The sequence below is a fragment of the Pristiophorus japonicus genome, unplaced genomic scaffold (assembly GCF_044704955.1).
Source record: "Pristiophorus japonicus isolate sPriJap1 unplaced genomic scaffold, sPriJap1.hap1 HAP1_SCAFFOLD_91, whole genome shotgun sequence".
Taxonomy (NCBI): Eukaryota; Metazoa; Chordata; class Chondrichthyes; family Pristiophoridae; genus Pristiophorus; species Pristiophorus japonicus.
In genome coordinates this window covers 2318675-2342259 of record NW_027254835.1, presented here as the reverse complement: position 1 = coordinate 2342259, position 23585 = coordinate 2318675, and the positions used below count along the sequence as shown (strand labels likewise).

The following is a 23585-nucleotide window of genomic DNA, read 5'->3' as shown; positions in this document are numbered from 1 at the left end:
GTTGGCTGTGGTCAGTTGTTGCTGCAATGGCGATGTCCGAAGTTACTGGGAGCTGCTTTCTGCCATGATGATGTTCTTCATTCTTCTTTCGGTAGCAGGGCAGTGTGGCCCAAGAGTGTGGTCGAGGTTGGAAATGTTGGTGCTCAGAAGAGCTGCATAAACTGTTGCGGTGGTCTTTCTTCATTCTTCCCCTCTTCAAATCGATGAATGCCTGCTTGCTCTCTTTCGTTAAAAACCGGGTCACGATTATACTTTGGGAGCCGTTCTAATCATTGCGCCAAATCAGCCCTGATTGTTTGTTTATTTTTTGGCGGGCTCGATAACTTTTTGTCATATTTTGGCGGGCCCATTAATGTAAACCTGTCTCAAATGTGTCGATTTTTTGATTTTGTTTCTTGATCGGGAAAATTAGCTTTGGTATTTGCAATGTCTGCCCAGGCCTGGGTTTTCCATGTGGGCTGGGTCAGCCATTGTCATTATGTATACGCTGGATGGGTTTCCTGCTCAAAGTGATGGCTGGCTCTCTCTGCGTCAATTGTTGCTATGTTAATGTTTCCCGGGGAGAAGTATTTTCGAGTTTACACAATTCCCCAGACAATTTGTTTAACTTCAATACACCAGATAGCTTCAATACCCAAACTGGTTCCTTTGAAGGATAGGTATCCTTTCGTTCTCAACCCTTTCCACACCGACCCAATCTGCCTTGTAAAATCCCAAATTATATAAAAACTCGTAGTTTCTTCCATGTGCACTTTAGGATCTCAAACTTTCTGGTTGATAATTCCAAATTAAATTCCCTTTCCAATGAGTCCAAAAACTGAGGGCGGGGGGGCAGTGTTTCCCATGAATTTTGCAATCCTACAATGGGAACTCCGTATCTCCGAGTTCTCATTGCTACTAATGGGGAAAAAAACACACACTAATAAAAAATAAATAACCTCACGTAATTAAATTTAATTGAAATTAAAGTTAATAACTACCTTAGAAAAAGAAACTTACCTTAGTGGGCAGAGTTTTTAACAATAAAATGTGTTTATATAATGTAATGTTATTATGTTTATGTATGTTTTAAACACTTGCGCCTGTAAAAGGAGGCTATGTGCCTGCTTTTTCAGCCGCAGGAATATTGAGGACATTTGCGTAAATCCTATAGTCTTGCCCAAGCAAATGTCCTCGCTCCTGATCTGCGGATCATCAGTCCAGCTTCAGCTTGACAGATCGGAAAAGCTGGATTTCAGTGCCTGCGCATTGTGTGCTGAAAATCGGATTTTCCGATGTCTTCCCGGGTCCGTAGAAGCATCAGGCCTATATGTTCATCGCTACCAGACAAGCTGTGTAAAGTGGCTGCTTGATAAGAAGTTATGAGTTGACTTGCTGGAAATGGTTCAAAGTGTGCTGGATCAGGCCAACATCCCCAGCATCGAAGCACTGACCACACTCGACCAGCTCAGTTGGGCGGGCCACGTTGATCGCATGTCTGACACAAGATTCCCAAAGCAAACAATCCACTCGGAACTCCTACACGGCAGGCAAGCCCCAGTTGGGAAGCGGAAACGTTTCCATGACACCCTCAAAGCCTCCTCGACAAAATGCAAGATTCCCACAGAAACCTTGGTGTCCCTGGCCATGAACCACCTGAAGTGGAGGAAGAGCATCTGGGAGGGCGCTGACAACCTCGAGTCTCATCGCTGAGAGCATGCAGAAAGCAAGCGCAGGCAACGGAAGGAACGTGCGGCAAACCAGACTCCCCACCCACCCTTTCCTTCAATGACTGTCTGTCCCACCTGTGATAGAGACTGTAATTCCCATATTGGACTGTTCAAGCACCGAAGAACTCACTTTTAGAGTGGAAGCAAGCCATCCACGATTTCGAGGGATTGCCGATGATGATGATGATTTACAGTACACCGCATTTATTGCAGAAACATAGAAATATAGAAACATAGAAAATAGGTGCAGGAGTAGGCCATTCGGCCCTTCTAGCCTGCACCGCCATTCAATGAGTTCATGGCTGAACATTCAACTTCAGTACCCCATTCCTGCTTTCTCGCCATACCCCTTGATCCCCCTTGCAGTAAAGACCTCATCTAACTCCTTTTTGAATATATTTAGTGAATTGGCCTCAACAACTTTCTGTGGTAGAGAATTCCACAGGTTCACCACTCTCTGGGTGAAGAAGTTCCTCCGCATCTCGGTCCTAAATGGCTTACCCCTTATCCTTAGACTATGACCCCTGGTTCTGGACTTCCCCAACATTGGGAACATTCTTCCTGCATCTAACCTGTCTAACCCCGTCAGAATTTTATATGAAAGATTAGATTTGTCTTTACTGAATATCAGAATGTGAATACCTCTAACACAGTTGTTATTCGTAAATGCATTCACACACAAACAATGATACCAGACCATGTTTATATATTTTCCTTTGTTATAGTTCGTTTTGTGAGGCTTTATTGTCCTGCTATGTAAATGACACATTATTCAGGAGTTGTTACCGACTGTAAGCTCAGCGTATTGGATGAATGTCAGGGTGTGGATTCGTTGTCGCGTAGCGAATCGTTCTTGAGCATTAGGCAGATGCCCGAGCAGAGATAGAGGGAGGAAGAGGGTGAGATGGGAGAGAGAGAGAGAGAGAGAGTGGAGAAAAAGTAAACCAAAGGTTGACGAGACAACATGAGAGTTACCATTTCGCTCAGTCGTAATAACACTATCAGTGAATGTTCAACTCTGTCTGTATTTTTCAAAGCTTGCTTAAATAAACCGGGAAGTGGACTGGGGCCCTACAGGCAAGAGAACACTATTACGCACGCATATTGTCCACTCACAAATCTCAGAAGAGCCATCATAATTAGCATGTGCCCAATATTCAAGCACTCAACCTTATCTTTAACCGTGGTATGCTGCTATATATTTTAATAGTAGTGTCAAATTAACAGTTATTACACTATGGGAACTATATGTATGTCAATAAACAGGACATTGTGTAAATAGGGACTAACAAATTGTGAGATTGGATAATCAAATAAAATAAAATGCTGATATATGAAATAAGTCCAAGAACCGGCTTAATTAAATGTTTTAGAGAGGGTTTAGAAGTTTTTTAGAAGTTTTTAACCTTTAATTTCAAAGAAAAATACAGATAAATTTTGTGGGCGTGGCTTAGTTTTGAAAGTTTTTGTGGGCGTGGCTTAGTTTTGAAAGTTTTTGTGGGCCTGGCTTCCCTTCAGCTGATTGGGCAGAGGTGTTCTGCAAAGCAGAAACCGTATCTGCCTTGGTCTCACCAATGTAGCCAAGTCCGAATCATATGCAGCAAATACCGTATACGGAATTGCAAGAAGTACAAGTACATTGCTGATTCTCCTGGAAGGAGTGTTTTGGTTCATGCACGGTGTGAAGGGAGGTTGCAGAAAGGCAGGGGTCTCATCTCCTGTGCTTGCATGGTAAGGTTCTGTGGGATGGGGCTGGTGTGTTGGGGGTGAGTCAGGAGTGAACCAGGGTGCTGCGACGGGTTCAGCACCAGACTGGAGGTGGAGGACGATCTTTTGAATGTAGGGGCTGCTGGTTTGGAAGGTGGAGACAAGGGGAACCGTATCTTGGTTCTGGGAGGGAGGGGAAGGGTGAGAGCAGAAGTGCAGGAAATGTGATGGACACGATTGGTGGCCTTGTCAAAAACAATATATGGTAATCCTCAGGTGAGGAATAAGGAAGACATATCAGAAACATGGTTTTGGAATGTGTCACCATCAGAACAGTTGTAGCAGAGATGGATAAATCGGGAGAATGGTATAGAGTCCTTGCAGGAAGCGGGTGGAGGAATTGTAGTCCAGGTACCTGTGGGAGTCATTGGACGGAAGGTGGATATTGGTCGGTGGCCTTTCCCCAGATGTCGAGATAGAGAAGGCGAGGAAGAGAAGTGATGAGTCGGTGATGGACTATGTGAAGGCAAGGGCAGGCTGCGAATTGGAAGCAAAGGTGATGACAATTTGCAATTCGAGGCGAGAGCAGGAACCGGCCCCGATACAGTCATCGATGGAGCGGATAAAGAGTTGAGGGAGGGGACCTGAGCAGGACAGCTGCAAAGAATGTTCCATCTATCCCACGGAAGGAAAGAAAGACAGAATTGAAAGAAAAACGGATGCCTATGTGATCCGAAAACAACACATTTTATTTGGAGGGAGTGAGCGGAGTCGAAGGAGATGTTACTGAATGGGAGAATAGGTTGAGCCAGGCAGAGGAGTGTGGTGGAGAATAGGAACAGTTGGGTTTCCGTTCAAAGCAGTAGCGAATGGCCCTCAGGGTGTGAAGTGGAGGGATGGAGGTTTCGAGGGATTGACCGCCTGTTGTGAAAAGGAAACAGTTAGTGCCAGCAAAATGTTAAAGGCAAAGCGTATTTGACTCACTGGATCGAGTTCTTTGATGAAGTAATGCTTCATGCTGCACGTATGGACTTTCAAAAGGCGCTTCACAAAGAATCACACAATAGACTTGTTAACAAAAGTGAGCAACATGAATGGCCATGGGATTAAAGGGCAGTGGCTGCATGGATACAGAATTGGTTGCGGGTTAGAAAGCAGAGAGTGGTGGTAAACGGGTGTTTGTCAGACGGGAGGGAAGCAGACACTGGTATTCCCCGGGGGTGGGTATTCTGACCAATGCGCTGTTTGATATTATTAATAGTCTGGACTAGGATACACAGGGCATCATTTCAAAGTTGCAGATGATACAAATGTTGGAAATGAGAAGGATAGTAAAAGACTTGAGGATGACAGAGACAGACTGGTAAAATGGACAGACACGCGGCGGATGAAATTTCGCACAGATTTGAGAAGTGATATATTTTGGTATGAAGAATGTGGAGAGAGAATAGGAAGTAAATAGTACAATTTTAAATGGGAAACAAAACGGAGAGACCGATGAGCATATGTAGTCAATTCGTTGAATGTGGCAGGGCAAGATCAGAAGGGGGTTAATAAAAGGTACGGGATCCATGACATTATTAATAGAGGCAGAGAATACAAACACAAGGAAGTTTGGTAATTCTTTATAAAACACTGCTTCGGCCTCAGCCAGAATATTGTGTCCAATTCTTGGCAGCACACTTTAGGGAGGGTGTCAGTGCCTTGCAGTGGGTGCAGAGGAGGTTTACTGGAATGGTCCCAGGGATGAGGTACTTCAGATATGCCCAGAGACTGGAGACGTTTCATTCTTCTCCTTCCAGCAGAAAAGGTCCCGAGGAAATTTGATCGAGTTGTTCAAATCAAGGAATGGTTTAGATTACTAGCTGAGCCACCAGAAAATTTGCATAGCTAACTAAGATCAGAGCGACGAAGGCATGGCTCAGAGATTGGAGTGGGATAAATGAGTTTTGATTCCTGGGGCACTGGGATCAGTACTGGGATAAGAGAAAGCAGAAGGCAACAGTGCATGGCAGCGATCGGAGTGATGATCACCCGAGTGTGAGCAGCAGGGACAGAGCGGATAAACATGAGTGTGGCAGAAAGTGGAGTCAGAGTAGGGAAAAATGGTTAAAGGATAAAATTAAAAGCTCTTTATACGAATGCACGCAGCATTCGTAACGAGATAGATGAGTTGAGGGCACGAATAGAAATAAATGGATATGATCTGACAGCCATTACAGAGACCCAGGGCTGGAATCTATCCATTCAGGGCATTTTCCATGACAGAAGGACACACAGAAAGGAAGAGTACGTGGGGTAGCTTTGTTAATCAAAGATGAGGTCAGTGTGTTAGTGAGACAGGATATTGGTTCAGAAGATCAAGATGTCGAATCAGTTTGGGTGGAGATAAGGAATAATAAGGGAAAGAAGTGATTGGTGGGAGTAGTCTATAGGCCCCCTAACAGTAGCTACACTGTAGGACCCAGTGAGGCGAACATGATAACCACTACACGAAAGAAAGACTGGTTAAAATTATGTTAGGAACATAACCAGATGTTTAAACTTGCTTTCGAGGAACTGCCAGGATCTTCTTGAATGGTGGACCAGGCTCAAGGGGCCGAATGGCCTACTCCTGCTCCTAATCTTTACATGCTTATGATCTTATGACCTTTCACAGGAGAACAATCTCGCCCCTGAGCATGTATGAGGAGAAAGCTCCAGAAAATATTCCCACCCGGTGAGCTTTCGCGTGTGAGGCGAACGTGTTAACCGCTACACTGCGGAAACATCTCCACTTTCAGCACCCGGTCAGACAGAAATGTTAAGCGAGCAGGTGAACTGCTGAATCCCACTTTTAAGGAGTTGGTCGTGGTGTCAAAGAATGAGTTTCACTTAATGATTAAAAATAAGTAATATCAGATTCAAACACAGACCTCGAGAGAAAACTGCGAGCTGAACACAGCACCTGAGACCGCTCGGCCATCCTGCCGATTCAGTGCTGTATATGGCCACCTGCAGGTTGATTTTGAACTTTTGTATCCTGTTACATGAAATAAATGAGGGAAGCAGGCGTATCTCTGCCTGACACCGGGGAAACAGTGAGACAAACCTTGGAGCAAGGGTTTGGTGATTGTGAGACAACAAAGAAAATATTAATGTTGGAAGAATAATGACCCCGACATGATTTGAGCACGCAACATTCTGATCTGGAGTCAGTCGTGCTAATGTTGCGCCACAAGGCCTGCACAGTTAGCCTGAGATGTTCGTCTATATGAAGGTTTCGCAACACAAGGGGCTTTAAAATCCCCACCAATTTCCACCGGGTATCAGAAGCAGCGCTCACCTGCCAGTCACCGTATGTTTTTTTCTTAAACTTTTTGTTGCTTTCATGGCAGCATCATTAATTAACACCTCATCTTCTTTTGCACAATGAAAGAAATGCTAACTGAGGGACAGTCGATCCTTCACTCATTTGTGCTGTGCTTTGGGGAGCGGGCAGGGAAATGGACACGAGTCCATGATGGGATCGGTCATGATCGTATTAAATGGCGGAGCAGGCTCGAGGGGCCGTATGGCTGACTCCTGCACCTATCTCTTATGTTCTTATGTTCTGATGCATGTTAATACATTTTACACACTGTATTTTAGGTTTCTGGTTCAAAATCTTCATTGTCGATGACACCAGGAATCTGGGGCAACTTTTGTCAAATTTAACAGCACCAGTTATTCCCACCGTGCACAGAAAATACAATCAGCAGTGAAGGTAAAATCCCATGGTGCTCATTTTCAGATTCAACGCAGTAGGATTTCAAATAAAGTGAAATAGTTTTACAGTGAAAAGATTTGGAAGTGTTACTTGTATTTGTGCCTTTAATTAAACTTTGTGGCGTCTTACTCCCGTTCATGCCTCTGCTGAATAAGAAAGGAGGGTTTGACGTTGACCAGACTGCACTGCCCCTGATATTTGTGAGCTCATCCTTTATATTCAGTGGTTTCTCGCCCTTTGATGGGCTGCAGTGTAGCGGATATCACGTTGGCCTCACGCGCGAAAGGTCCCCGGTGGATCCGTTTTCTCTCACTGAAAGTTATCTATTTATTGAAGTGAAATAAAGAGCAATTAAGGAATAAGGGAGCCCTTTTGTCAGGAGAATAAATAGCAAATAAAAACAGCAAATGCTGGAAATCTCAGCAGGTCAGGCAGAATTTGCCAGGAGACGAAACTCGCCTCTGATTGTTCATCCACAGCAAATTTAAACATAATGTCCCTGCCCGGGATCGGACCAGGGACCTTTCGCGGATAAAGCAAATGTGATAACCGCAAAACGACAGAAACCTCTGTCACAGTTGGCATAACAGAGGGGAGCTGACCAGTGAGCTCCCTCTGTGCTGATCACCACTGATTTTTAATGTGGAAGCAAGTCATCCTCGACTCCGGGGATTACCTAAGAAGAGAGGAGGATCAGGAATGTGTTGGCTCACTTTAAACAACTTCTGTCCCACACTGAAAGTTCTCAATCCTTCTCTTCCGCTGCCCTTTACAGAAATGTCACGGATCACCCAGTCACCGTGTTCACTTCCACATCCTCACAGTGGGACCACAGAAGCTCCTACCATCTCCCCGCGATCAGCGAACTCACACAGTTTGTAAAATTAAACCATTAACAAGTGTCCCGCAAAGGACAGGAGAAACAAGAGAATCTGTAAGCTCGGTCCGTAACAGAAAGTAATGGGGTTATTCATGGTGATTACAGCAATTACTAATCGTCTCACAGACATCAATTATTTTTATTTGACGAATTGATCGAGAGTCGTTATCAGGTTAGTGCACCAGACGTAACCCTTCGACCATCAGGGAACAGTTATGATACATGTAGATATATTTATATACATTTATATATGAACCTGAATATCAACGGCTCGCTGCCGAGACCTCATGGCGCAACGGTAGTGCATCTGACTTTGAGTGAGAGAAATTGTTCCACAGTGATGCCCATTTCATCTTTTGCTCCCTTTTAAACACCAGAAACTGAGAGACCGGGAATAAATAGAGAAATAAAAGCACAACAGTATATGAGGAAGAGAGAAGCGGAAAGATACTGACCCCTCCCAGAACTAATGCAGAAACCCCTCTGCTGCGCTCGGGGTGGCCAACCACAACCTGGATACACTAACGTCCCAACAGCTCATTGACTGTCGGCGCTTCAGAAGACAGGTCGAAAAAGCAAAGTCACTGATTCGGTCTCATGTGCTTCTCTAATCAAGATTAGCTACATACAAAAAATGCTTTTATAATGGTTGCACCTTATGTCCATGTTTGTCAAGCAGTCAGCTCGTTGGTCCAGGGGTATGATTCATCCTTCGGGGTCGTTCATTGAAATTTGGGAGAGATTCCAGACAAGCCCATGATTTTGCCGTGAATTTTGAAATTGCATCGAACTTTTGCAAAGAAGGACTTGCATTTCTGCAACACCTTTCAGGAACTCATGTCGCCCCAAAGCACTTTACAGCCGTTGAGTTATGTTTGAAGTGTTATAGTGTGGGGCAAGATGCGCCCAAATCACCCCACAAGAACCTCAACTCTTTTCGAAGGAGTTCGGTGCAAATAATCAGGTGCCTCAGGGACTTGGACTTTCTTTGAATGAGTTCTGCTAGCACCTGTATTCAAGCTTGAAACAGCAACTGGGCTTCCATCTCATGGGAGCAGCGTGTAGCGATTAGCGAGTAGGTGACGAGGTTTGGGTTGATGTGCGTCGCTTTCAATCTTTGAAATTTCCCCAAGCAAAGAAACGGTGAATCCAACTGTCCCTGTAAGCATTTTATTTGTGTTTAATCACGGGAATATCCTCAGTCAGGAACTGAAAAGGAATTAAAACCTAACACCGGCTTTGGGACAATCAGAATACTTCATCACAGACAAGGCTGAATGGTAGATCACACCGGTTGTGGGAGAGCTGGTTGGCGGTGACATGGAAGTGTCTGCAGTGTGCGGGACCAGACTGCTTCCACACATCCACAATGAATGTCCCACCCTTTATTTGAGAAAAGTACAACTGAGAGTGGACACATTCCATTCTGGTCAGAGCAATCTGAAGCTTAACAGACTGACACCCAGGTTTGGGATGTCTTACACTGTACATTTAAGTTAGTCTCTGTGGTGCAATGGTTTAGCGTGTTCGGCTATTAACCGAAAAATTGGTGGTTCGAGCCCACCCACGAACGAAGCCTTTTAATGTTTTTTCCCACGGATTCGGAGCCGCACAGTTCCAGGTTGTCATTGTGCGTTTTGGCTGCACGAATATCTTCCGCAAAAATTGCCAGCTGTGCTGTTATCCAATGTGTTCCCACTCCAATACTTTTATGAACATTCAGTGAATGTAAAACAATAACAATTTTTTACATGGATCATGTTCCTCCATCCAGTCGACGAGAAATAAATTATGTTATTGCGTTTAAAGGAACTGGTGGAAATTGCCTGGGCTATCGTTATTGCTGTCTTGCCCTCTTTCTCGCCACTTCCTTACCCTCCGACCGTTGGCACGTGTAGAACCGATACCTCGACATCAGAACGCTTTCTTTAGGACTTAGATACCCCCGGACCAGCGTACACATTCCTCATACGATTTAGTTGTTGGTTTCACCAGAGCTAGAAGATTCTTCATGAGGCCATAGATTGTTGCCCCACAGACGGTAAGAAGCGTCGCCCTTCATTTGGCAGTGTTCTCGTCCCCTTCCAGCTCGTTGGCCACGAAGTATTGGTCGAGTATCTCCACGAAGGCTTCGCAATCATCCACTTCTGAGAACTTCTCCAGGATACCAACTGTTCCTTGCATTTTAGCGTGGTTGTTCATTGTCTAGTCGCCAATTGATACGCTCATAATAAAGGATGAAACTGAGTACTGTGAACAGTGAGTAAGTGTGAACTTAGCTCCTTTAATAAGACTCCAGAGTGCAGGTACCTCATGGAAGGCCTGCTTATATACCGTGCTCCCAAGGGATGCTGGGATCCCTGATGACTCCAACAGGTCGGCCCTCTGGTGGTGGTGTGATACAGGTGGCCAAGGTTTAAATACATCACACAAGGTGTGTACAGAAATCAACCATCAAAAGCCCTTTCATTAACCACAGGGGTTTCCTGCAATTTTCTGATCGCAACGTTTTTTCAGTCTTTGTGCTTAAAATTGCAGACGCGGAAATTGGGGAGTTTAATGATTTTGAAAGGAGAACATTGTTGATTGGTGCAGTTCAGGTCAGAGAAATGTTTGTGAAAGGAACTTTTTGCAGAGAGAGGGACTGAGCATTTCAGCTTGTTGCTGAACACTTCTCTCTGGGCACTGAGCTAAGCAGCAGTTTCTGTCGTGTAGTGGTTATCACATTTCCCTCACACGTGAAAAGTTCCTGGTTCAAGCTTGGGCAGAGATATTATTTCTCAAGCAAAAACTTTTCTGCAATAAAATTGAATAAAAGCTGTTTTGAATACCTTGTTGCATGAGCAATGAACATTTAAAACCAGTCTCCTGAAATACAGATTGTGTAAAATCAGATCGGGGATAAAACTTCATCAAGGATGAAAGTTTCATGAATTATTAAATTGAAGTTTTGACTGTCCCTGTTAGATTTCATTCATTCTGTGAAACAACGCTGTCGGTTTATACCAGCAGATCTAAGCTGCATTTGAAACCACAAACAACTCATTAATTATTCGCTTTTCCCCAGTTCCAGAGCTCAGAGAGTTATTGTCCATCCCTGGGATGCAAGCTACCTCGGACCCGGGCCAAAGCTCCCCGTGCAACGAGCACAGGCTCAGGAAAACCCCGGGGAAAACAAGCGCCCGGTCTGAATCTTTCCAGAGTAACAACTTATAACTGGAGCATCTAACAGTAAGGACGGCCGAGCGGTCTGAGGCTCTGCTTTCATTATTTGATTAAATTCTCAACTCTCCCTCAGTTCACAATTTTATCATTGTGCAAAAGAAGATCATGGGTTCATTAATGATATTTACCCACGAAAGCAACATAAAAGTTTAAGGAAAAGTAATCGCCCAACGTGGGGCTTGAACTTACAACCTTGATTTTAAAAATCCCACGCTCTACCGACAGAGCTAGCCAGGCTTTGTAATAACTGCCCTGTCAATCCCCTTCAGAATATGGTCCATTTCAATGAGATCCCATCTCTTTCTTCTGAACTGAAGAGAGTATCGGCCCATTCTACACAATCTCTCAACTTTAGACAGACTTCAATTATTTTTGTCAACTTGCTCTGTAACAAATCTTTCCCTGACCAGGAATCAAACCCAGACCACGGCAGTGAGAGCACCGAATCCTAACCACAAGACTACCAGGGAACACTGCTTGCAGCCTCTGCGATAGCTTTAAATATAGTCAGCTTACAATCACAGCTGAGAATTGTGCGGTGACACAGGGTGTAACTGGATTTGCTGGGAGCAGTGTGGAGGCCCCGACCTGCGTGAGAACACCAGCGGCAGGTCGGGGCCATAAAAGGAGCGGTGAGCGGCGGCCTGGGAGCAGCGTGGTGGTGTACCACGGCAAGGTCCAGCGCGAGCTGGTGCAGGAGGGCGTCGGCAGCGAAGTGCGATGTCATCAAAGTCCAGGTCGGTGATTGGAGCATGGGCAGGTACAGCAGGAGCAGCGAGAGACTGTGGAGGGATGTGATCGGGGCCCAGGGGCGGCGTGAGTTCAGGGCCCGGGGCCCAGGGTCAGCACGGGCCAGCCCACACTGCGATATGTGTGGGCACTGGGTCCATGCAGCAGGGCTGGTCTCCAGTCGTCTTGGATAACCCTTGCCACTGGACCAAGACCTCGCTCTGTCAAGCCCGTGTGATGGCTGGGGTGCAACGGGCACCACACGTTAAAAAATCCACACACAGGCATCTTCCACCCTTCAACATGCAGTTCGGGACCTGGAATATTAGGTCCATCATTGAAACACCTGCAAACTCATCCTTTTTTGGCGTGGAAGCAAGTCATCCTCGCTTCGAGGGACTGCCGATGATGATGATGAACTGGATTTGCTGCAGTCCGCGAGCAGCAGGTGATGAAAGCGGGCGTGAGAGGGTGAGTGACAGGTGGGCACTGCTTCTGCTGCTGTCTGACCCACGGTGGGAGTGGCCGGGGATTTTAAAGCCCTTTCATTGCGCCAATGCAGGGTAAATTAAACTGTGTTTCAGGAACCTTCATGTATACAAACATGGGCACTCTGCACTGTAGACCTCGTGCTGCAACGATAGTGTGTCTGACTCCAGATCAGAAGGCTGCGTGTTTATATCACGTTGGGTTCACTGTACCTTTCCATATTGTGCTTCCGGAATTGAGATTTTCTTTGCTGTATCACAATTTGCTTTCCCACCCATCTTTGTATCATCAGCAAACTTGGCTCCATTACACTCGGTCCCTATATCTGTGGGATAGGGGAGGGAAGACACACCGGAGAAGTGTGAGCTTGTGGACCTGAGAAGTTGCAGCTGCTGGAGCTGTGCGTTTTATCGGGGAGGGACTGGGGGAGAGCCCGCCGAGCGACCGGAGAAGCTGAGAAGCTGCTGTGCTTTTCATCGGGTTTGACACTGTTTAAAAATGGCAGAGTGCCAAGTTTTCTCTCCCTACTGCCCATGCGCGAAGGTGCCGGCAGTGTTTTCGGCGCAGGCATTTGGCTCCGCCCCCCACTTCACCATCGACACCACGCCAGGACTCCGGGGACAGTACACGGCGGCCAGGATGGGGCGAGTTTTTCCCCGCGCCGTTTCCAGCGCACAAAGTCGGTGCGCTTGAGGTCAGTGCGCCGACAAAACTGCTTGGGGAAAATCTAGCCCTTGAAGAGTAAGGAGTACACTGAAGGAAATACAAATATGTTTGCCGAGCAACTGTCAAATTTTAATAACTTTTTATACAACCATCGAATCAGCAAAAAAACAGAGCACTCGGCCCATAGTACCTAATATATAGCCCACAGTACAAGAGTAAGGAAGTCTTGCTACAATTGTACAGGGCCCTGGTGAGACCACACCTGGAGTACTGCACACAGTTTTGGTCTCCTTATTTGAGGAAAGGTATACTTGCCTGGGAGGTGGTACAACAGATATTCACCAGATTGATTCCTGGGATGAGAGGACTGTCTTAAGTTGAGAGATTGTGTAGAATGGGCCGATACTCTCCGGAGTTTAGAAGAATGAGAGGTGATCTCATTGAAACACACAATATTCTGAAGGGGATTGACAGGGTAGATGCTGAGAGGTTGTTTCCCCCGGGCTGGAGTGTCTAGAACCAGGGGCACAGTCTCAGGTTAAGGGGTCGGTCATTTAAGTCAGAGATGAGGAGGAATTTCTTCACTCAGAGGGTTATGAATTTGTGGAATTTTCTGCCCCACAGGCCTGTGGATGCTGAGTCTCTGAATATATTCAAGGCTGCGTTAGATAGATTTTTGGAGTCTCGGGCAATCAAGGGATCGAGAGATCACTGGAGTTGAGAAGAATGAGATAGGATCTCATCGAAACATATAAAATTCTGACAGGACTGGACAGGTCCCAATGTTGGGGAAGTCCAGAACCAGGGGTCAGAATGTAAGGGATAACGGGAAAGCCATTTCGGACTAAGATGAGGAGAAACTTCTTCACTCAGAGAGTTGTTAACCTGTGGAATTCTCTGCCGCAGAGAGTTGTTGATGCCAGTTCGTTAGATATATTCAAGAGGGAGTTAGATGCGGCCCTTATGGCTCAAGGGATCAAGGGGTATGGAGAGAAAGCAGGAAAGGGGTACAGAACTGAATGATCAGCCATGATCTTATTGAATGGTGGTGAAGGCTCGAAGGGCAGAATGGTGTACTCCTGCACCTATTTTCTATTTTTCTATGTCCTGCTACTGCTTCTATAATAATGGATTCCAACATTTTCCCAATCACAGATGTTAGACTAACTGGTCTATAGTTTCCTGCTTTTTGTCTGCCTCCTTTTTTAAATAGGGGCATTACATTTGCAGTTTTCTAATCTGCTGGGTCCTCCCCAGAATCCAGGGAGTGCATGTCCACAGATCCCTAAAAGTAGCAGGCCAGGTAGATAAGGTGGTTGAGAAGGAATATGGAATGCTTGCTTTTATTAGCCGAGGCACAGAATACAAGAGATGGGGTCGGTGGGGTAGGTTAGGCCACAGCTGGAGTACTGCATGCAGTTCTGGTCGCCATATTACAGGAAGGACATGATTGCACTGAAGATGGTACAGAGAAGATTTACGAGGATGTTGCCGGGAGTGGAGACTCTTAGCCATGAGGCAGATTGGATAGGCTGGATTTGGTTTCCATGGAACAGAGCCTGAGGGGAGACTTCATTGAGGTGTATAAAATTATGAGGGGCCGAGATATAGTGGATAGAAAGGACCTATTTCCCTCAGCAGAGGGGTCAACAATAAGGAGGCATAAATTTAAAGTAATTGGTAGAAAGTTGAGAGGGGAAGTTTCTTCACGCAGAGGGTTGTGGGGGTCTGGAACTCACTGCCTGAAAGGGTGGTGGAGGCAGAAACCCTCACCACATTTAAAAAGTGCTTGGATGTGCACCTGAAGTGCCGTAACCTGCAGGGTTATGGACCTCGAGCTGGAAAGTGGGATTAGGCTGGAGAGCCTCTTGTTGGCCGGCACGGACATGATGGACCGAAATGGCCTCCTTCCGAGCTGCAAACTTCTTTGATTCGATGAACTTCTTTGCAAAGAGTTGAGGTGCGTGTGAGGTCATTTGGGCACATCTTTCCTCACATGACAACACTTCAAAGGTAACTCAACGGCTGTAAAGTGCTTTGGGGCGTCAGGAATTCCTGACAGACGCTGCAGAAATGCAAGTCCTTCTTTGCAAAAGTTCGCTGCAAATTCAAGGCTTGTCTGGGATTTGAAACCAGAATCTCTCACAAATTTCAAGTAACAAACACCAAAGCAAGAATCATACCCCTCGACCAATGAACCAACTGCTTAATATTGTTGGAGATAATATTTAACCATTATTGAAGCATTTTTAGTGTGTGTTGCTATTCTTGATCAGAGGAGCACATGAGACAGAATCAGTGACTTTGCCTAGTCGACATGTCTTCTGAAGCGCCGCAAGGTCCCACTCCTGCAGTCAATGAGCTGTCGGGACGTTAATGTATCCATCATCGTCATCATCATAGGCGGTCCCTCGAAACGAGGATGACTTGCTTCCACGCCGAAAAAGGATGAGTTCACAGGTGTTTCAATGAAGGACCCGAACTACATCCCGAATGGTGGAAGATGCCTGTGCGTGGATTTTTTAAACGTGTGGTGGCCGTTGCACCCCAGCCATCACACGGGCTTGACAGAGCGAGGTCTTGGCAAGGGTTAACCAAGACGACAGGCGACCAGCTCTGCTGCACGGACCTAGTGCACACACATATCGCAGTGTCGGCTGGTCCGTGCTGCCCCTGGGCCCCTGGCCCTGAACTCATGCCTCCCCTGGGCCCCGATCACGTCCCTCTACAGTCTCTCGCCGCTCCTTCGCTCCGATCTCGCCGCTCCTGCTGTATCTGCCCACGCTCCAATCACTGACCTGGACCTTGATGACGTCACTCTTCGCTGCCGCCGCCCTCCTGCACCGGCTCGCGCTGCTCCCTGGAGTAGTCTCCCGGGACCTCCAAGCTGCTCCCAGGGCCGCTCGCCGTTCCTTTATAGCCCCGACCTGCCGCTGGTGTTCTCCCGTTAGTGTATCCAGGCTGTGGGTGGCCACCCCGAGCGCAGCAGAGGGGTTTCTGCATTAGTTCTGGGTGGGGACAGTATATTTTCCCTTCTCTCTTCCTCTTGTCTTGATCCCTGTGCTTTTATTTCTCTATTTATTCCCCCTGTCTCAGTTTCTAGCGTTTAAAAGGGAACAAAAGATGAAATGGGTGTCTCTGTGGAACAATTTCTCTCACTCAAAGTTTGACGCACTACTGTTGCACCATGAGGTCTAGGTAGCTAGCCGTTGATATTCAGTTCATATATAAATATATATAAATATATCGACATGTATCATAACTGTTCCCTGATGGTCGAGGGGTTAAGATCCGGTGAACTAATCTGGTTTCATTACAATGCCTGGGTGGGTACTGTGTAGATCACTAATGAAAGTGTCCCTGCCCTTTTTTGGCACCACTACTTGATACAGTCTGCCTGTATGGACATTTTATCTTTGCGCCGCTGGTACGGCTTTATTTCTTCCTGCATCTCGAACGGAACACTAGACCAACTCCCGTGGAGCACGCAGTTTTTTACTAAGGACAATGAGGGATCTGGGCTCATCTAGGTTCTAATCTGTCGGGCGGTAACAGGTGATTGCTCACTCTCGAATGCTTCCATTACCATAACTAAATCTGGGGGCTGTGCCATCTCCACCCCTGTGGTGGGCAATGGCAGCCTACTGAGAGCATCGGCACAATTTTCTGTGCATGGTCTGTGGCGGATGGCGTAGTTGTATGCGGACAATGTGGGCGCCCATCTCTGGATGTGGGCCGATGCATCTGTATTTATCCCCTTACTTTCAGAAAAGAGGGAAATAAGTGGCTTATGGTCAGTTTCCAATTCAAATTTGAGCCCAAACAGATATTGATGCATTTTTTAATTCCATAAACACATGCTAACACTTCTTTTTCGATCATGCTGTAGGCCCTCTCAGCCTGAGACAGACTCCTGGATGTATAAATAACCAGTTGCAATTTCCCAGATTCATGAGCTTGATGCAATACACACTCAACATCGTATGACGACGCATCACATGCTAGCACCAAACGCTTACATGCATCATGCAGCACAAGCAATTTGGTTGAGTTTCACAGTTTTCTAGCTTCTTTTACAATGACATTTTCTTGGCTTTTACCCCATACCCATTCGTTTTCTTTATGCAGTAAAGCATACAGTGGTTCTAACAGTGTTCTGAGATCCGGTAAGAAGTTACGAAAGTAGTTCAGGAGTTCTAGAAACGACCGCAGCTCCGTCACGTTCTGTGGCCTCGGTGCGTTGTCGATTGCCTCCATCTGCGAATCAGTGGGCCTGATGCCGTTCGCCGCAATTCTTCTCCCCAGGAACTCCACTTCAGGCGCCAGGACAACGCACTTCGAGCATTTTAACCTTTGCCCCACGCGATTAAGCCGACGAAGAACCTCCTCCAGTTTCTGCAGATGCTCATCTGTGTTCCGACCTGTAACCAAGATGTTGTCCTGGAAGACCACGGTGCGTGGGACCGAATTCAGTAAGCTTTCCATGTTTCTCTGGAATATCACCGCGGCTGATCGAATCCCAAATGGGCATCTGTTGTGAATGAAGAGACCTTTGTGCGTGTTGATGCAGGTGAGGCCCTTCGATGATTCCTCCAACTCCTGCGTCATGTCGGCCGAGGTCAAGTCCAGCTTCGTGAAAGTCTTTCCTCCGCCAGCGTCGCAAAAAGGTTGTCTACCTTTGGTAGTGGGTATTGATCCTGAAGGGAGAAACATTTGATAGTTACTTTGTAATCACCACAGAATCTGACGGTGCCCTCTCCCTTGAGGACTGGAACAATCGGAGTGGTCCGCTCATTGAATTCGATCAGCAAAATGATGCCCTCTCGTTGCAGCCTGTCCAGCTCGATCTCCACCCTCTCTCTCATCATGTAGGGTACTGCTCTCGCTTTGTGATGGATAGGTCGCGCCCCGGGGAATTAGGTGGATCTGTACTTTTGCTGCTTGGAACTTCACGATGCCTGGTTCGAACAACGAGGGGAATTTGTTTAAGACCTGGGCAGACGAAATGTTGTCGACGGGCGAGAGCACCCGGATGTCGTTCCAGTTCCAGCATATATTCCCCAGCCAGCTCCTGCCGAGCAGCGTGGGGCCATCGCCCGGTACCACCCAGAGTGGTAACTTGTGTATCGCTCCATCGTAGGAGACCTTTACAGTAGCACTGCCGATTACGGGAATCAGTTCATTTGTGTAAGTTCTCAGTTTAGTGCGAATGGGAGTAAGGACTGGCCTTGAGGCCTTGCTGCACCACGATTTATCAAAAGTCTTTCTGCTCATAATGGACTGGCTTGCATCCATGTCTCGCTCCATTGACACCGGGAGTCCATTTAATTCAACCTTCAGCATTATCGGGGACACTTTGTGGTACATTGTATGCACCCTATATACCTCTACCTCCTCGGTCTGATGCTCTGGTTCGCTGTGATCTGCCGTGGATCTGCCCTCCTCTGCAACATAGTGGTTTGCAGGATTAGCAGGGTTTGCAGCTTGCCTGCAAATTCGTTGCAGGTGTCCCATTGTTCCACAGCCCTTGCAAACGTATCCTTTGAAGCGGCATGAATGGAAACGATGATCACCCCCGCAGTGCCAACAAGATGTTAATGGCGTAGCATTCATCACCCTTGATGGTGGACTCTGAGACATCTGCAGACGTACAGCTGCAGGCATGTGAGGCCTGCCCTGTACGTAACGATTTGAAAACAACATTACTTTGTTCACATTACTTGTACAGCACTCGTGTGCTGAGAGATTTGTTTGGTATTGTCACTGATGGCGATGAACGCTTGGGCTATCGCTATGGCTTTACTCAAGGTTGGGGTCTTGACTGTCAAAATTAGTTTAATAAGTATTACTTCATGGCCAATGCCAAGTACAAAGAAGTCCCTGAGCATGTGCTCCAAATGTCCTTCAAATTCCAAATGCCTGCAAGGTGTCTTTGCTCGACGACATAGCTCGCCACTTCCTGGCCTTCTGACCTTTTGCACATGTCGAACCGGAACCTCGCCATCAGAACGCTTTCCTTCAGGTTAAGATGCTCCCGGACCAGTGTGCACAAATCAACATACGATTTCTCTGTGCGTTTCGCTGGAGCAAGCAGCTTTTGTATGAGGCCATAAGATGGTGCCCCGCAAACAGTGAGGTGAATCGCCCTTCCTTTGGCAGCATTCGCTTCTCCTTCCAGCTCGCTGGCCACGAAGTATTGGTCGAGTCGCTCCACTAAGGTTTCCCAATCATCTCCCTCCGAAAATTTCTCCAGGATGCCCATTGGTCTCTGCATCATTGCGGTGGGGTTCGTCATCTGTATCTCATCGCCAGTTGCATTGCATGAATAAAGAGTCTGACCAGATACTGTGAGCTCAAAGTAATTTGTGACCTTAGTCTTTTATTGCAGGTCTCCAGAGTGCTTCTCCAGCCTGTGAGGCCTCCTTAAGTACAAGTGCACCCAATGGATTGTGGGATCTCTTGGGACTCCAGGGGATGAGCCCTCTGGTGGTTAAACAAGGTATTTACAGGTTTACATACATAACACTTGTTTGCGTAAGTTCCATGCAAATTGAAAGTGCTCATTTGGTATTTAAACGTGGAATCTCTCGCAAATTGCCATTAACAACCCTGAAGTGAGAATCATACCCCTGGTCCAACGAAACGACTGCTTGACAAGAATGGCGATAATGTGTAACCATTATAAAAGCATGTTATTGTGTGTATCTATTCCTTGTAGCAGGGGCACGTGAGACCGAATCAGTGACTTTGCTTTTTCGACCTGTCTTCTGAAGCGCCGCACGGTCCCACTCCGACAGTCAATGAGCTGTTGGGACGTTAGTGTATCCAGGCTGTGGGTGGCCACCCCGAGCGCAGCAGAGGGGTTTCTGCATTAGTTCTGGTTGGGGACAGTATTTCCCCTTCTCTCTTCCTCTTGTCTATAACGTTGTGCTTTGATTTCTCTATTTATTCCTCGTCTTCGTTTCTAGTGTTTAAAAGGGAACAAACGATGAAATGGGTTTCACTGTCTCAAATAATTTTTCTCACTTAAATTTAGACGTGCTACCGTTGCACCATGAGGCCTAGGCAGCTCGCCGTTGATATTCAGGTTCATATATAAATATATATAAATATATCTACATGCATCGTAGCTGTTCCCTGGTGGTCGAGGGGTTAAGAACCGGCGCACTAACCTGGGAACGATACTCGAACAATTCGTCAAATAAAAATAATTGAGGTCTGTGAGACGATTAGTAATTGCTGTAATCACCATGAAAACCCCATTACTTTCTGTTACGGACCGAGCTTACAGATTCTCTTGTTTCTCCTGCCCGTTGCTGGTTTAATTTTGAGTTCGCTGATGTTGGGGAGACGGTAGGAGCCTCTCTGACCCCACTGTGAGGATGTGGAAGTCAAAACGGTGGCTGGGTGATCCGTGACATTTCTGTAAAGGGCAGCGGACGATTGAGAGCTTTCAGTGTGGCACAGAAGTTGTTTTCGGTGAGCCAGCACATTCCCGATCAGCACAGAGGGAGCTCACTGGTCAGCTCCCCTCTGTTGTGTCGACTGTGCCAGAGGTTTCCGTAGTGTAGTGGTTATCACGTTTGCTTTACATGTGAAAGATCCTTGGTTCAATCCCGGGCGGAAACATTATGTTTATAGTTGCTGTAGTGGAACAATCTGAGGCGAGTTTAGTCTCCTGGCAAATGCTGCCTGACCTGCTGAGATTTCCAGCAATTGCTGTTTTTATTTGCTATTTGTTCTCCCGGCAAAAGGGCTCCCTTATTCCTTAATTGATCTTTATTCCACTTCAATAAATAGATAAATTTCAGTGAGAGAAAACGGATCCGCCGGGGGCCTTTCGCGTGTGAGGCCAACGTGATATCCGCTACACTGCAGCCCATCAAAGGGCAAGAAACCACTGAATATCAAGGATGAGCTCACAAATATCAGGGGCAGTGCAGTCTGGTCAATGTCAAACCCTCCTTTCTTATTCAGCAGAGGCATGAACGGGAGTCAGACGTCACAAAGTTTAATTAAAGACACAAATATAAGTAACACTTCCAAATCTTTTCACGATAAAATTCTTTCACTTTATTTGAAATCCTACGATGTTGAATCAGAAAATGAGCACCGTGGGATTTTATCTTCACGAATGATTCTATTTTCTGTGCACGGTCGGAATAACCGGTGCTGTTAAATTTGACAAAAGTTGCCCCAGATTCCCGGTGTCATCAGCAATGAAGATTTTGAAACAATCCCCGACAAAAATTGTGTAAATTGGGATCTGGTTTAACAGTTAACATGCAAAACACAGAAGAAATGATTGAAGTGTCGACTGTCTCTCAGTCAGCATTTCTTTCATTGTGCAAAAGATGGCATTGGGTTAAGTAATGATGCTTTCCCGTGAAATAAAAACAAAAGTTCAACAAAAAAACGGACGGTGACTGGCAAGTGAGCGCGGCTTCTGACTCCGAGTGGGAATGGGCGGGGATTTTAAAGCCCTTATTTTAAGAAGCGTTCATATAGATAAACATCTCAAATTCGTTGTGTAGAGCTAGTGGTGCAACGGTAACACATCTCACTCGAGCTGAGGACACTGCTATCGAAATCATGTCAGGGTTCCTGACCTTTGGGATAATTCCGGAATCAATATTTTCTTTACTGTGTCTTAATAACCAGACCCTTGCTCCAAGGTCTGTCTCACTGTTTCTCCGGTGTCAGGCAGAGATACGCCTGCTGCCCTCATTTATTTCATGTGACAGGACACAAAAGTTCAAAATCAACCTGCAGGGAACCAAACCCAGCTGCACCTCGTCAGGATGGCAGAGCGGTCAAAAGTGCTGTGTTTGGATTACAATTGCATGTGGAGGAGTGGGTTCAAATCCAACGTCTGACACTTTCTGCTTTCAATCATAAAGTGAAACTCATTGTTTGACACCTCGACCAACTCTTTAAAAGTGGCATTCTGCAGTTCACCTGCTCGCTTAACATTTCCGTCTGACCTGGTGCTGAAAGTGGAGATGTTTCTGCAGTGTAACGGTTAACACGTTCGCCTCAGACGCGAAAGCTCACCGGGTGGGAATATTTTCTGTAGCTTTCTCCTCATGCATGCTCAGGGGCAAGTTTGTTCTCCTGTGAAAAGTCATAAGATGATAAGCATGTCAGGATTTGGAGCCGGAGTAGGCTATTCGGCCCCTCGAGCCTGGTCCACCATTCAATAAGATCCTGTCAGTTCCTCCACAGCAAGTTTAAACATCTGGGGCGGTGCCAACAGGCGCCTGGCTGCAATCAGCGACAAAAACCCGCATTTGGCAGAAGCCCCGCTCGATCAATTGGGAGAGCATGAAACTCTTAATCTTGGGGTCACGGGTTCAAGCCCCACGTTGGGGCTTTTTGTTAATTGTTATCCTGCATTCACCGGAAAACATCATTAATTAACCGATGATTTTCATTTGCATAATTAAAGAAATGCTAACTGAAGGAGAGTCAATAATTTAATAATTTTGGACAAACAAGTGAGAGACACCTGGTGCTGGTGGGCAATTTTGTTGCCTTTGTCACTGATGCTTGATCTACAAGTCTAGTTATCAAATCGTGTGCTCAACCGTCAGTTACCTGTTACAAATCAGCGGAGGAGAAATCAGTTTGTTGCTGCATTTACCTGCACAATGTGTGCTGAGATTATCTGTGCAATATGCAATCAGCAGGATGAATAAAAGCAACGCTTTTTGAAATGCAGGCACTGCATGTTTTGCACTCAACAAAACGTTGCATTTTCTTTTCATGCCAAGTATTTTACATTAATGCATTGCAATGCCAACACACTTTTTACCTGGCAAGACTGAAGTACAAGCTGTGATGAACAGTGTGAAACAGAAACAGCTACTTGAGAACCCATAGCTTCGACGGCATCTATGTGAATTGCTCTGCATCAATAATTAGCAGAGCGTAAAGTGGGGAAACTGACGGTGTGGATGAGAAAAGGCCGAGCCAAAGTGCAATGTTGCAGATGATCTTGTTTTTGAGAAATGTTTCAAAGAATTTGGCATCGTTGGTTCCATGGTGTAATGGTGAGCACTCTGGACATGAATCCAGCGATCTGAGTTTAAATCTCGGTGGTAACTGAATGCTTGCTGTCGCAGCTGCTAAAAATTTGGGACAAACAAGTTAGAGACACCTGGTGCTGGTGGGCAGTTTTGTTGCCTTTGTCATTGATGCTTGATCTACAAGTCTTGTTGTCAAACCCTGTGCTCTGTGTTAGCACAGTCCTGCATTGCTGAACTCTTTGCTTCAGCACGCAGTCTGAAGTTTGGATTAAATAACAGGAAGATTGAAGTTTGGATGGTAAAGAAACTGTTAGACAATGTTGTGCCTTCCAGCCAGTGAGATGTAAAACTGGTCATTGTCTGGATGTTAAATATTTGAGTACCTTGTTAAGGTGGGAGTAATG

At 46.2% G+C, this 23585-nt stretch overlaps 1 non-coding gene across 1 annotated transcript; it reads left to right on the top strand.

The window, feature by feature from the left end:
* The first annotated feature begins 20709 nt into the window (after window positions 1-20709).
* trnav-uac (transfer RNA valine (anticodon UAC)) lies at window positions 20710-20782 on the top strand. Its single transcript has one exon. It is a non-coding gene; the product is annotated as a tRNA-Val (tRNA).
* Window positions 20783-23585: the final 2803 nt, after the last annotated feature.